At 37.0% G+C, this 16,548-nt stretch overlaps 1 protein-coding gene across 1 annotated transcript in view; it reads right to left on the bottom strand.

Moving 5' to 3' along the window:
• Nucleotides 1-16,265, bottom strand: part of LOC134650910 (G protein-activated inward rectifier potassium channel 3-like) — a 37,554-nt gene extending 21,289 nt beyond the window's left edge. Inside the window, exon 1 of the mRNA XM_063505858.1 lies at nt 16,159-16,265. The gene's annotated coding sequence lies outside the window, so the exon portion shown is untranslated. The remainder of the gene's footprint in view (nt 1-16,158) is intronic.
• Nucleotides 16,266-16,548: the final 283 nt, after the last annotated feature.

Here is a 16,548-nt window from a genome sequence, read left to right as displayed (position 1 = left end):
AAATTAGGTAGAGCTCAGTACTTCACTACGCTAGACCTCGCGAGTGGGTACCATCAGATAGAAATGCACGAGGAAGATATCGAAAAAACTGCGTTTTCAACTAATCACGGACATTGGGAATTTTTACGCATGCCTTTTGGTTTAAAAAACGCTCCGGCTACATTTCAACGATTAATGGATTTAATATTACGCGACCTCTTATATAATACATGCCTCGTATATCTAGACGATATAATCATTTACTCAACTTCGTTGGACGAGCACATACAAAAATTACGAAAAGTATTTGAACGCTTGCGACAACATAATTTAAAAATACAACCAGATAAATCTGAGTTTCTTCAAAAACATGTAGAGTACTTAGGACACGAGTTAACGCCTAACGGTCTAACACCTAACCAACGCAAAGTACAAGACATAGTTAATTTCCCAGTACCAAAAACCGAAAAAGAAATACGATCCTTTTTGGGATTGACAGGCTATTATAGGAGATTCATTAATAACTATGCTCAAATAACAAAACCATTGACTAAATGTTTAAAAAAACGCGCCAAGATTATAATAGATGATGAGTTTTTAAAGTCAGTACAGAAGCTAAAAGAATTAATTACCAACGAACCTATTTTAAAGTATCCAGATTTTGATCAACAATTTATTGTTACCACAGACGCTAGTGACATAGCGTTAGGAGCGGTTTTGTCTCAGAAAGAAGATAATGTCGAAAAACCAATCGCTTATGCATCTAGAACTTTATCTGATACAGAATCTAAATATTCTACAACTGAAAAAGAGCTACTTGCGATAGTTTGGGCTTGCAAACACTTTAGACCGTACTTATATGGTCGTAAGTTCATCATTTACACCGATCATAAACCTTTAACTTGGTTAATGTCTTTAAAAGACCCCAATTCTAGGTTAACTAGGTGGAGACTTCGACTAGCTGAATTCGACTTCGAAATAAAATACAAACAAGGCTCTATTAACTCGAACGCAGACGCTTTGTCACGGGTAAAAATTAATTTTAACGATAATGAATCAATATTAGCTCAGAACGGTAGCGACATGGATGAACAAATTAACTACAATGATAACCGCGAAGAAATCCAAACACAGCACTCACAAGATGACAACATACACCAGGGAATCCCTATTATGAATGATGTCATAAATAAAAAGCCACATCAAATTTATTTTAAACTACACAATAAATTAGATAATATAAACGTGCGAAAGGAAGACGGTAACGAAATCATAGAAGTTAGCCTGTATACATCTAAACGACCAGGAGAAGCACTCAGGAAACTTGCACGCGAGTATTTAAAACCAGGTATTCACTATTACGCTTTCTTTTACGTAGATGAATTATATCAAGAAATGGTAAAGATCCTCACTAAAGAACATAATCCTCAAATTCGTATAACTCGTTGTACTGAAATAGTGGAAACCGTAGTTGAAAAGGAAAAGCGAATCGATATCATAAAAAGTTATCACGAAGGAAAAACGAATCATCGCGGTATTACCGAAACTTTAATGCATATTAGTAGGAAATATTGGTGGAAAAATATTATGTCCGATATCCGCGAATATATTAATAACTGCTCTATTTGTAAGGCAGGCAAATACGAACGGCATCCAATGCGTCCACCAATGTTATTGCCACCAATAGCTTTGCGACCACTTAATCATATTTTTTGCGATGTTGTTGATATTGAAGGCAAGCTTTACTTATCTATAGTAGACGGATTCTCTCGTTTCGCAGTAGTTAAAAGATTAAAAGATAAAAATAGCTCAACAGTTATGTCAAAACTTCTTTCTTACTTTGCACACTATGGTGTCCCTGCAGAAATAACGACTGACGCAGGAAAAGAATTCGCACTACTTAAGGAATTAGTTAATTTATATCACATTAAGATTAATTTCACTACGCCTTATAATCCAGCATCACACGGGATCGTCGAAAGATTCCACTCAACTTTGAGAGAACATTGTCGATTGCTTAGTGAACAATATAAAAATAAACTACCGCACGATGACAAAATGAAACTCGCATTAATAGCATACAACAGCTCGATACAATCAGACACAAAATTAACTCCACATGAAATCTTATTTGGACATATTGAAACGGAACCTTTGTTTAACTTTCTCCATAATTCACAGTTGTTAAATACTCTATTGGAAAAACATAGAGAACATTTAAAAACGGTTTACGATTATATATACAAAATAAAACGGGATGCTCAAATAAAAAGAACAGACGAATATAATAAGAATACCGAATTACCAGCCCCAATAGTCGAAACTCACGAAAAACTCCCAACCACTAATAAACAAGCTAACGTATTTTGTACTCGCCGAAAAACCTACATTCGCGACACAAAAGCCCCAAAAATATATTTGGATAGTCGAGGTAAACGACGAGCAGCAAATAAATTGAGGCCTGTTGTTGTTACAGGTTCCTCCAAGTCCAGGGTAGTCAACCCTACCAAATCAAGAAGTTAGAAAATCCCAATGGCATATACCTCAAAAAAATAGGACCAATTGCAGAAATAGAAGGCTACAGATATCTAACCAAAAGATGTAATCTAACCGAAATCCTTAACATCCTTAACAAATTAATGTCTAATAGAGTTCAAACTGATAATTACCACATTAACAGTCTTTATACCCATTTATTAGGAAGATTAAAAGGATTAATGAACCAAAACGTTGGTCGATCCAAACGCGGCCTTATTGATGGTCTTGGAACAATTGTTAAATTTATAGCTGGAAACCCTGATGCGAATGATTTAAAAGAAATTAATAACAATATTCAAACCCTTACAAATAACCAAGAAACATTACTTAACAACTTAAACGAAACTATTAACAAAGTTGACTTAAGGCTTAAAAGCATTACAAAACGTTTAAACACTATGTACGAAGTAAGTTTTACTAATAAGGCAAATATTGATATTTTAACTACTTTTATATTAATGGAAGATATAATTAATATCTTAGAGTTAGGCATAACATTAGCTAAGCCAGGAATACCTTGTAAAGACATTTTTGAGGAGGCAAACAATGTAGAAGTCGATCGTATTATGGTTTACACTGTTAGTAATGTCATACACTTTGTTGCAAAAATAGCGGAAATTAAAGCTAAAAGTGGTAATGCATACAACCTCATCCCTTTCCCGACTCATGATGGTCTAATCCTCGAAATCCAAAAACCTTCAATCCTCATTAAAAACTCATGGTACGCCTACCCAAGTGCTGAACAATGCAAAGCTAAGAAAACCATGATGGTCTGCAAACACGTTTGGTGGAAGGACTCCAATAAAACACCTGACTGCATCCATCAAGCTCTGCTTCTCAAAAACAACCACACGTGCCTTACGACGAAACTAGAAGAAGAGGAAGCTATCACAACAATAAACGACGGCAATTTCCTGTTATACTCAAGAGGACCACAACGAGTAACCATCAATTGCAATGAAACGTTTTACGAAGTCATCCAAGGGCCATATAAACTACACCTTAATCCCGGCTGTGAACTACAGATGGCGAACCTATATACTAAAGTGATCTCGAAAACCAACAATCTATTCAAAGAAGAAGTCCAGCAGATACAGATGCACTTAGAACAAAAAACAGATAAGATCCAATATACGGATGAAGATTTACAAATACACCTGAAGCCATTAGAATCAACAATCAAATCAAACATACATCAACATATTTGGATACCCAGCGTGTGGAGCATAAGCATATTTATGTGCCTCATCGGGTGCGCCATATACCTCAAGTGCACCCAACGCCGCAGCAGCATCGAGAACACGGGCGTAACAAGCTACACCCTTAGTTCTCTCTTAAGGGGGGAGGAGTTAAGGAACGCTTCCCACGTATCCCCGACCTCCAGCAACACACCGACGGCAAGACATTAAAGATTATCTTCAGCGTCGATAGAAGGAATGCAGACGCACCTAATGGGATAAACAAACGCACCCTTTGATACAAGTACAGGCGCATGTAATGCATCACCTATTTTATGGCGGTTGTCAATTAATGCCGGTCCCACGGGATCGACTCTTCATTATCTTAATGGCAGCGACAGCATAAACGCTCCAGAAACTTCTCATGGCCTACGTGACTCCAGACAACGCATCCCCACGGTTTCGGGATGAATATAAGCGGCCATCCCGACCAGCGGAAGACAGTTCTCATCGAGTTCTCATCGAGTCCTCATCTAGTTCGCATCCAGCGACCAGGCTACACGTGAGCTCCGAATCGCTCGGTGTACCGGTACACCCTCGCGCTTCTAAACTATATTGAATTAAACTCGTAATTGTAAAATCAAATAAAGTAAATACCTCCTCATCGGTGTTTTATAAGAAGACCTCCGTTCTCTCAAGACACTTAACTCATATCATAATTTAGGAAGATTGTTCCGTTTTGACACGTCCATCCTGGACGTAAGGATGTGCGCTATCGCCATACTTTAACCTGTTAACGCCTGGCGGATGTCTTGATAGCCACCTACGTCCACGATATTGCGGAAAACCTTGTATAATTTATGCCGTTTCAGTAAATGGTATAAAATTGAGGAAGATTATAAAATGTTTATTAATGAGTGGGTTGTGTAGGTGTTAAAATAGCCACATTACCACACAAATGGCTAACACACACAACTGACAAATGGCTAACAAAATGGCTAGGGGGGAGGTAAATAAAAGCTTACCTGGCTATTATTACAGATTGTCCTAAGTATCCAAGATTATGGAAATAATTTTTGAGTTTTCGAGAAGTTCCGTTTACGCAGTCACGGTTTTATTAATGCACATAGGTTTTATGAATAGGTAAGTAACTATTAGTCTCCCTATAATTCATATAATCACTTCTTAATTATGCCGTGACAGATCTTTAGCCTCTATTAGCTTGCACACCTCAGTTCATCAAAACATTGACTTCTTCATCGACAATTATCTTCTCGACAGAAAACAGTCTCCAGATACAAAATCAGTATAACATAACTGATACACATAGCTTGAAAGCGATTATAAACGCTCGCATGACATGTGCAATTGCATAATTACAAATGCACGAAGGTGGCCAATGAAAAGTGTGACGTCACGGCACCTGAGTGCCGAAGGCCGGTCTCAATTACGGTGACCAGTAATTAGTCACGTGTGTGACCTTAGTTTTGAGGTATGTTCTGGATCATCTCATGATTCTTATTTGGATCAAGAGTAGACAGACTTGGCGATTTTTACCGTTTCCTAATAGGATGATGCGATAGGTAGCCGCGCGGTGGTTTTCTCCTAGAACGAAGCCTTCATTTGGAAGTTTGTATTGTTTGTAAAGATTCACTTATATACCAGTGACTAAGTATAAAGGCTTCGGCACACAGGCGCGTTTACCGGGCGGGGCGTGAGCGTGGCGTGAGCATTTTGTATGTAAAAGCGGCGCGCCCCGCTCACGCCGCGCCCGGTAAACGCGCCTGTGTGACGAAGCCTTAACACCTTCAACCACACCATCATAGTCAACTACGAGTAGTCGTAAGGATTTCCCATGATATGTCAGGATTTTTGGTCTTTTGTCAGGATTGCGGGGGTTTGGCGTGTGTCAGGGTTTTCTAAAAACCTTAGGTAGCAAGTCAAGTCAAATCTGGGCAGAGGAAAGGGAAGGTTATGCTGTAGCCACAGTACATAGTGGGGAATTTAAAGGGCTAAGTACCTAGCCCACGAAAGGTTGTGGAACAAATTATTTTTGGAGAAAATCACCGCCCAGGAAATGTCAGGATTTAGGGTGATGATAACATTAACTACGATTAGATAAAACATCCAAAAATCCAAAATCCAAATTATCAAGATTTCTTGATAATTAATTAATTTTAACAAGAGTCTTTGTCCGGGTGAAAGTCGTTATAGGTATATTAGGGTATCACTTTTGCATATTCGAGCGATAGAAAGGCAGATAATGAAATTTCGATTTTCACGGTAGACCCTCAGTACTAATCGAGATTTTTTCTTTCACATTTTTAGTAATAGTAATCTAAAGTATTTATTATATATAAGTTTATTGGTAGATAGTGGACAAGAATATACTATTTCTACTTAAAAAAGTATGTATGTTCAATCTAGATTTTAAAATTATACAAATTAATTATGTACGACCTCTACAAAAATAGCACTGCGACAACTTTATTATGAAATCATGTTTTTATCTCTCAATCGCAACGTCACGGTCATCCTTTTATTAAAATGCATAGACAGGAAACTATGAAAATTATACAACAAGTGAAAGTGACAGTGCGTGATAATTTTTTGTAATTTAAATTTTTGTTATCAATTTATCTCGAATCTGCCACATTATACATTATCTACTTAACGTCAAAGTGGCTAATTCCGTCTACGAGCGTATATTTCTTTGTTTTCCAATCGTAGGAAAGAATAAACATCTGCTATTGATTGCTGAAACTAAAAGCAATCACTGCTTTGTCGATGAAATTATCAATTTTGTTCGTTGTTCGAAAAAACGCTAGTAGCCGGAATAGTCCCTATGACGTGCTATGACGGACTAATTTCTATATGCAGGGTTAACTTTTCTCTGCAGCTGACTGTAAAATACATAGGTACTGAATATCCTCATAGGTGCTCAGGTACTTATCACAATTTTCACGGTGTATTAATGACTTTGACATATTATAATGTTTTGTCTTGAGGTCACACGAGTTGATCTTTGCAAAGTTAAAACTTGTATTTCGAGTTCTGACATTTAGATGTGTAAATATATAATTTTACACGTACTTAAGTAAATAATAAAGATATATGGCTGAGATACGCTTTATACAAAGTATACGAACGGGCCATTTTGTGCCCAAGGGTAGCTATTGCCATTGAGAACTTTCGGACGAACCAGAGTGATAGGGTCAGGGGCTCAGTACTACATGACTGAGGGCCTACCGCGAAAATTTTCGTACTTCGCGGTAGGCCTCTGTTACCAAAAAGTATAGTTACTTAGGTATATTGGGTCCCTTGAGCGTTGAATAAACCTACAGTATCGGTCAGTAGTTGGAATTACACTTGTGTTCAAATATAGGTTGAGGTTAGGCTGACAGTACACTATTAGTTATTCTGTGACAGTACACAGATTTGTGTCTATTAGAAAATAGAGACAAAGTTGTAGAGACAAAGTTTACTTTAGTCTAACAAATGCCTATCAATTCGGTACATTACAAAACTAGTACCTACTACCTACGGTACGGAGTACGGAGGAGATTTGACCGATTTATATCACACTCAGAAATTAATTTCCACAATTCTTTAACCTTCAGCAACAGAAAAGTCATATTTTGTTTTTCTGTATGTGTGCGCATGAACGAATGTAAGACTTTAGATGTCCTAAGTACTATAGTTCCTGCTAATTATCAAATGCTCTAGATTAGCTAGTGCATTAGGTAGTCATTTTTGCAGGCTGTGTTTCACTCGCCTACCTACACTCAATGGATAGATGATACTAATAAGAGCAAACTATGAGTTAACTGACCGTTGGTATTATGTACCTTATCTCTTTGCAGTAAGATCTACAAACAGCCAGTCGACTGTATTAATACAATAATACAATGGGAGTGAACATCCAGAGCATAATTCGCATCGCATTTTACTGTCTTCACAGGCAGCGGGAACCAGAATTTATTGCAACGATTACCTCTACAAACTGTGAATGAAGCAGGAAGAATCTATTTCTGACTCATATGGCTACTGGACTATTACTATAGTACACAATTGACCAGTGATTTGATTGCAGGCAAATGTTCTGCTATTGCTAGTCTGATTTAGATCACGCGACACGGCAAATTATCAGTAGTGGTGAAAAAGGCTACCAAATTCCAAACCGAAGGTCCTACATTGTAGACTTGCTGAGATTAAGAACGAAATATTATAATGTTTGCCATCAGTTTTTGGACAAATGGAATCCTGCTTCTGTTAGCTGTTTTTGAGATACCGCTAATTGGCTTAAGGGGGCAGTGTAGACCTCGCGAATCCCCATGACTCAGCTATTTTGAAAAAAATCAAAAACTGAATAGGCAAAAAAGGTCTATATAATTGTTGAACCTACTCACAAAATTTCACGACAATCGGTTCAGATTTGAGAAATGCGACCTACATATATAATACTAGCTGTTGCCCGCGACTTCGTACGCGTGGATTTGTATATTGGTGGTTATATATTCTACATTAGCTTAGAACATTATGCAGCAAGAGATTGCGGTAGGACGGTTAATCATTTCTTAATTATTAATATTATACAACGCATGAGACTTTTCTTTCACAATCTACGAAGTTTCAAGCCCCTAACTGAATAAAATTATCCTCGATGTAATCCATGTCCTCTATTTAATAAAACCTACTACCTTACTACCTATTTACGAAGTTTCAAGTTCCTAGCTTTAAATAAAATTTGCACCCTAAGACGAACTTTCATCCCCTTTTTAACCCCCTTAGGGGTTGAATTTCGAGTAATCGGCTATTATGCCTTTCTAAAAAGTTTCAAAGCATTTGTAATGGATTCAAACTTTCAACCCCTGTTTAACCCTGTTAGGGGATGAATTTTACAAAACGCTGAAATTACTTTTCCTGTATTTTAATAATATCCCGAAATACAAAGATTCAAGTCCCGCGTTCGAAAAAATGTTTGATATCCATACAAACTTTCAACCCCTTTTTCACCACTTTAGGGGATGAATATTCAAAAACGCTGAAATTAGTTTTCTTGTATTTTAATAACATATATTTTTACGAAGTTTCAAGTTCCTCGCTTAAAATAAAATTTGAACTCCATATAAATTTTCAACCCCTTTAACCCTGTTAGGGGATGAATTTTACAAAACGTTGAAATAACTTTTCCTGTCTTCTAATAATATCCCCAAATACAAAGATTCAAGTCCCGCACTCTCAAAAATATTTGATATCCGTACAAATTTTCAATCCCATGTTTTACCACCTTGGGGGATGAATTTTTAAAAACGCTGAAATTAGTTTTCTTGTTTTTTAATTTAATACCTTTTTGCAAAGTTTCAAGTTCCTAGCTTAAAATAAAATTTGCACCCTAAGACGAACTTTCATCCCCTTTTTAACCCCCTTAGGGGTTGAATTTCCAAAATCGTTGTAATTACTTTTTTTTGTAATCGGCTATTATGCCTTTCTAAGAAGTTTCAAAGCATTTGTAATGGATTCAATATTTCAACCCCTGTTTAACCCTGTTAGGGGATGAATTTTACAAAACGCTGAAATTACTTTTCCTGTATTTTAATAATATCCCCAAATACAAAGATTCAAGTCCTGCGTTCGAAAAAATGTTTGATATCCTTACAAACTTTCGACCCCTTTTTCACCACTTTAGGGGATGAATATTCAAAAACGCTGAAATTAGTTTTCTTGTATTTTAATAACATATATTTTTACGAAGTTTCAAGTTCCTAGCTTAAAATAAAATTTGAACTGCATACAAATTTTCAACCCCTTTTTAACCCTGTTAGGGGATTAATTTTACAAAACACTGAAATAACTTGTCCTGTCTTCTAATAATATCATCAAATACAAAGATTCAAGTCCCGCACTCTCAAAAATATTTGATATCCGTACAAATTTTCAATCCCATGTTTTACCACCTTGGGGGATGAATTTTTAAAAACGCTGAAATTTGTTTTCTTGTATCTTAATTTAATACCTTTTTGCAAAGTTTCAAGTTCCTAGCTTAAAATAAAATTTGCACCCTATGACGAACTTTCATCCCCTTTTTAACCCCCTTAGGGGTTGAATTTCCAAAAACGTTTCAATTACTTTTTTTGTAATCGGCTATTATGCCTTTCTAAGAAGTTTCAAAGCATTTGTAATGGATTCAAACTTTCAACCCCTGTTTAACCCTGTTAGGGGATGAATTTTACAAAACGCTGAAATTACTTTTCCTGTATTTTAATAATATCCCCAAATACAAAGATTCAAGTCCCGCACTCTCAAAAATATTTGATCTCCGTACAAATTTTCAACCCCTTTTTTACCACCTTGGGGGATGAATTTTTAAAAACGCTGAAATTAGTTTTCTTGTTTTTTAATTTAATACCTTTTTACGAAGTTTCAAGGTCCTAGCTTAAAATAAAATTTGCACCCCAGGACTAAGTTTCATCCCCTTTTTTACCCCCTTAGGGGTTGAATTACCTAAAACGTCGCAATTACTTTTTTTGTCATCGGCTATTATGCCTTTCTAAGAAGTTTCAAAGCATTTGTAATGGATTCAAACTTTCAACCCCTTTTTAACCCTGTTAGGGGATGAATTTTCAAAAACGCTGAAATTACTTTTCCCGTCTTATAATAATATCCCCATATACAAAGTTTCAAGTCCAATACTCACAAAAATATTTGATCTCCATACAAACTTTCAACCCCTTTTTCACCACCTTGGGGGATGAATTTTCGAAAACGCAGAAATTAGTTTTCTTGTTTATTAATATAATACATTTTTACAAAGTTTCAAATTCCTAGCTTAAAATAAAACTTGTACCCCATACAACCTTTCGTCCCCTTTTTAACCCCCTTAGGGGTTGAATTTTTCAAAATCGCTTCTTATCTCTTGTACACTTTATAAATGCAACCTAGTGTGCAAATTTCAACTTTCTAGCTTTTGTAGTTTCGACTCTGCGTTGATGAATCAGTCAGTCAGTCAGTCAGTCAGGACACTTGCATTTATATATATAGATAGATGAGGAACATCCGGACACAAAATAATTGTTGCCCAAGATGTAACGGAGATATTCGCTTCCGCTGGGTCAATGACCCACGTTACAGACAAGACAACCAGTTTCATTTCTGGACAAATACCAGCGACCTTTGGAGAGAAAAATTGTCAATTTGTGACTAATATATCCGGTACCTATATTCCGCCGTGTGGTGGCCGGCTTTAGAATAGCGCCAACCCTCACATAGGATAAGGGTGTCGTACGAGGCGACTAAGTCCACAAACGAAGCAAGAAGGTATTTCGTTACAGGGGAGATGGTCGTCCTCTTAGCATTGGTTTGCAATCCATCTAGGAGAAGGATACTCCAAAATAAAACCCGGAATGGAGTTTCCGTAAGGCGCAAGTAGGGTCCAACCTGAAATAAGCGGCAGATTCCTGCAGCCGACCTGTCTCCACACGTATTGGCTCCCCTTTCCTGTGGGATAAGACAGTGAAGCCGAGAGGGTAATGCAGGTGCTGGGCATCCCTGCGTTTCCTTAATTTCGTCCCAGGCGATGTAATAGGATATTTCATTTCATTTATTTCATTTTTTTACTGCAATCTATGGTACATATAGGTGTTATAATCATTTAAATTGTAACAGCATGGACCCTGAATAGGGTATAGCATGATAATCTTAAAAACGAAATACTTAAAATTACCTTAAAACATAACATAACATAATTTTGATTTCTACACTGAATAATCCAAATATACTTCCGATGACATTACAATACATTATCAATTAACATAATAATAATAGTGTCAATTCATTTATAATAATAATTCATTTAATTCTCAGTCGTATCACTATTGTCAGATGCCATAAATTCTTGATAAGAATAAAATGATTTCACCGGTTTTACACCACAAATCGTCTGCATTAGACGCTAAGGCCAATGATGATTCCGCCGGTGGGGACGTCCTACGGGGCCTTAACTGTGTAGTCCGGCAGGTCCGGTATCCTCTTTACCGGACATTCAATTAAGCCCACCTGAGTTTTTTTTTGTTCTAGGCTCTCAATTTCGTATGATTGGATTAGAGCAAGTGCGGCGTCTCACGACACGGTCAATTCACAGTTGACTCACCCGATCTTCATTAGCTGGGCCTTATTTCTCAACATTGCCGTGTCATGACACTCATGACCCCCTAAAATGCGCAAAATCTTACTCAATCGTTCCTAACCCCGTAATTATTTAAACACCATGCAATTACTGCACCAATATAGTTTTATTATTATAGATAATATAGATTATTTTAATACTCGCGTAATTCCATGCTCAAGCGATGAATGAGTACCGTAAAATGGGGTGAGTAGGCGCAAAACTGACATTCAAACCTCGATAACATTTTATTTTTACATATGCAAACTGAATGGTGTATATAATAAGTGTTCCGGACCTTTGTATTTTCGTTTTTATTTTATTTTGGGTAGTTCCATTTCATAACTTCGATGATAAACAGGAAAACCCACCTCACCCCATAGTCCCTCGTATTTGGAGTGAGTTGGGTTTTCATACAAAGGTGATTTTGGAAGATTGTTAGATCGATTTTTTTTTATTATGAGTATTACTATAGCTCCATTTTAAATTGGAATACATTATTTTTGTAGCAGTAGCCTTAAAAATATATCTCACCCCCCTTTCAACCCTTCTCTCCCCATTCATAACCCAACTCTCCCCGCGAATCCTACTCACCCCATTTTACGGTACCTATATATTGCCGCCGTGTTTCCAAATTGGCGATATAACAATTTAAATAAAAAATAAAAACTACAAAAAGCTCGACAAAAAACAAGACAAAGAAAAGAATTTTGACCCGGTTACAGAGGCATGCACATTAGATGGGTAATTCAATAAAATTAGGTACTTATGTACTTAAATCAAGTCTTTAACAACATAGTGTCTCACACTGTTAAGCCATAACATAAATCATATAATGTGATAGGCACCTGATAGAGCTTTAGAAGGTTATGGGCCACACGTACTGTCGTGAATGTAATGTATGTCATAATAGCCTTTTATCCTGTTACCTCCACTTAGTATTTTATGACTAGCCCAGCTACCTGACTAAAGTATTAGAAACCGGAGACAACTCAGTATTAAGGACTTTCAATCTGCAAGACAGTCGCGATCGCGATAGTGCCACTACAAGACACTCACTGAGTTTTCAAATCCATTCATAGGTAGGTAGGTATACAGTGCAGTACTTTTCTGTTTCAATCGTGGCATCGTCATCAGAGATAACGCCCTTTGATTCAGGCAAACCAATATCCAAAAAAATACGAAAATATATATTGGCAGAAAATTTTACATTGTTTACATTTTTTTTACAGTGACTCTGACACTAGGCCGATGTAAGTTTGATAAGCGCAATTAATGCAAGAAATTGTTGTTCACCGAGTCACAGGGTAAAAAATTAGTTTAAATAAAAAAATGTGCTAACAACTTTAGCTAGTCAAAACTAAATAAATACTCGCAACCTCACAACACTCACCCGGTCCGGGGAATAAAGAGCTCATTATATGTATGCAAGGCTTTTTTGGAAAATAAACTTTGTATGGATACTGCCAGTCTTTACTTTCTAATTGTCTCCATTACGTACTCAAGAATCCAGCTAACATCTAAATTCCTAGTTACCACTCGATTTACGACTGCACTTTTCCACATATACCTCCCAATAACGTGTATACAATTTGTTACTTATCTCTGGGATGTAAGATTCAAAATCGCACACACATTTTGAACTTTGTAGCATGTATCGGGTACTTGTAAAGTTATAAAGGTAGACAGACATGTTGTCCGTGTACCAGCTGAGTAAATAGAACCTGAGGCCATTCACTTACTTAATGAAAACAATAATATACCTAGACTTAGGTATATCGACCGGGATATGAACCGTGATTACCTTTTGTGTTGTTTTCGTGCTCCCGATATTAAAAAACATAACATATCAGGAGCTCGAAAACAATACAAAAGATAATCACGGTTCATATCCCGGTCGATATAAGTCTAGTGAAACTAACCGTGAATCTTTCAAAACTGTTAATAATATACCTACCTAGGTACTCTTTATTTTCTAGTAATATAACATTAGTTTTATATGAAGCCAAGCGAATTCGTCCGCGAGGAAGTCGTACTAGGGTGACTGCTACATTTATATCGGCCACTACATAGTAATTGGCCTTTCCCAGCTAAGGCAGAAAGAAACAAGCCAATAGAAGTCTTAATGTTAAAAGTGGCTAATTACTATGCCAGTGTGATGCTAGTGGCCAATAACTACCTATAGCAGTCACTTTCAAGTTTCAACCACATTTAGTACGTCCTTAGGGGTCGAGTTTAGAAAAAATATTTCTTGTAGTGGATAGCTTACCGTTATTCATAAACGGCTGCTAACTTAATCAGTTGATGATCGTCGTTTGTCCCTATATGTCGTTATGCCATAGAGAGGTACAAACGACGATCATCAGCTGATTAACTTATTTATGAATAACGCCGTACGTCTTTCAAGGTCCTATTTTGAATGTTTTTGGCTGTCACTATGTACGGAACCCTAATCTTCTAATCTAAAATGAGCTAGTTCAGAATAAAAAGGATGTTAGCGGATTTCAGTAGGTACTTAGTGTCAGTGTGACACCTGTGTTATAGATTTAAAATATACATGTCTCATTCATTTAAAATTCAAATGCATTCAATGTTTACTACAATAATACCTATGTAGTTCAACGCCTAGTGCGGTCCTAGTAAATACCAAGTTGTATATTATACATAGGTACTTAGAGTAAATAGTAAAAACCATTTTGTATATTATAGGTACTGTCAGCGTTTATCGTAGGAAACAAATATTATTTAACGTTTGAATCAGCAGCAGTTCTAAGAAGATTTCTCTGTAGAACTAGCAAACATCAGATGTGGTTGATAAGTACAGTCAGCATCAAGAGTAGCGGAAGAAACGACGCGCCAAAAGTATAGTCTGTCTGAATAGCTACTTTTCCAAATAGAGAAAAATCTCTACAGTTCTCACTATAATTTTTATTTTTACATACTATATACAGGGTGTCCCAAGAAGTAGTGATATACTGAAGCTGGGAGGTAGAGGACCTAGAGGGCTATCTGAATCACCCCCATGTATGTTCCGCGATTTTTCGTATTTTCGGAGTTATGATTTTTTTTTAATTTTTCACCTATCGCCGAGTACGATGAGATTTTATTTATGGTGACGTGAATTATTGCGGTAGATGCTTGATTTTTTTTGTGTGCTACGCTGATAGATAGGCCAATTCAGTATGGTAACATTTACTATCGTTAGATCTTTGAATGGAGGAAAAAAAAATGCCAAGACAGATAAAATTACCCAGTATGTTCACAACTTCAAGGGCGCTTAGAAAAATAAAACATACTGGGTAATTTTATCTTTCTTGGCATTTTTTTTTCCTCCATTCAAAGATCTAACGACAGTAAATGTTACCATACTGAATTGGCCTATCTATCAGCATCTACCGCAATAATTCACGTCACCATAAATAAAAATCTCATCGTACTCGGCGATAGGTGAAAAATTAAAAAAAATCATAACTCCGAAAATACGAAAAATCGCGGAACATACATGGGGGTGATTCAGATAGCCCTCTAGGTCCTCTACCTCCCAGCTTCAGTATATCACTACTTCTTGGGACACCCTGTATTAGAGTCTAATAATTAGACAGTCGTCTACTACATGACTCTTTTTGTGAAGCTGGTTTTAGAGAATGACTTTTGACGAGCAATGATTTATAACTCAAAATAGGTTATAGGCGTTCCAAAATTTAAGCGCTTACCTTGTGACAAATTGGACAAGTTGCCTTTAGTCGCGGCTGAACAAGCGAGAAATGTGCACGTGCTAACGAGCCCCCGCACACCGAAAGAGAAAGAGACGAGCTTAAGTATGTTAACAACAAGTGTGACAAAGATGGATGGAATGAGAAAATTAATCAAAAATAACAGATTCCTTCGTAGGCACAGAAATAAATATGGGAGTATTTTTTGTGCTCCTCAAGTATGAGTATAACCTATCTATGGTTATATAATATCATTGTTGACGCGTAGTCGTTACTTTTGAGGCTGACTGTACCATCTTCCATAGTAAACCACCTTTTTGCAAAGACATCGGACACTGGTACACCAATGGCTGATGTTAAACAGTTTTGTTGTAAGTGGTATAGGTACCTAATACCTTCGGGTCATGGGAAATACGAATGCCCACAATTTTGGTAAGTACCTACCTACATACCGGTAGTGGAATTTATATAAATATAATCATCAATCAGGATGTGTGCCCTACTAGCAGGACTAAAAGAATTTTAGTTTTCTGAGACTCTGAAAACACCTCTTTAGACTCGAGTCCCTAAGGAAACATATACGTACCAACGTCATCAGCACAAGACACAAATTCTCTTCAGGAATCACGCAACTTCAAAAACTTATCAAACTATCCTTCCCATTCTGGTTTGAAAAAAGAACAGTTTGTATTTAAATTTTCTTCGCGGTATTTCAGAGCTTGGTGCTCGCCGGTTTTGAAAAAGGAACAGTTTGTTTTTAATTTTTCTGCGCGGGCCTCTACACTAGGGCTGCACCGTGCACCATCGTACCGGTTTTTGGCGAGCGGTCTGATCGCCAGGATAGTGTGGACTGGCAATGCGTGCGGACTCCGCCGGTAACTACTCCAATTGTGAACCGCGATTATTTGCTAACTAGCCACGCGCTCGGAAACAATTGACGGTGTTCGCTGTTGGCCTTTGCAGATAAGATTTTATG

Source organism: Cydia amplana, chromosome 9, assembly GCF_948474715.1.
Source record: "Cydia amplana chromosome 9, ilCydAmpl1.1, whole genome shotgun sequence".
Taxonomy (NCBI): domain Eukaryota; kingdom Metazoa; phylum Arthropoda; class Insecta; order Lepidoptera; family Tortricidae; genus Cydia; species Cydia amplana.
Note: the sequence above shows the minus strand (reverse complement) of the source record. Positions and strands in the feature narration are given on the sequence as shown.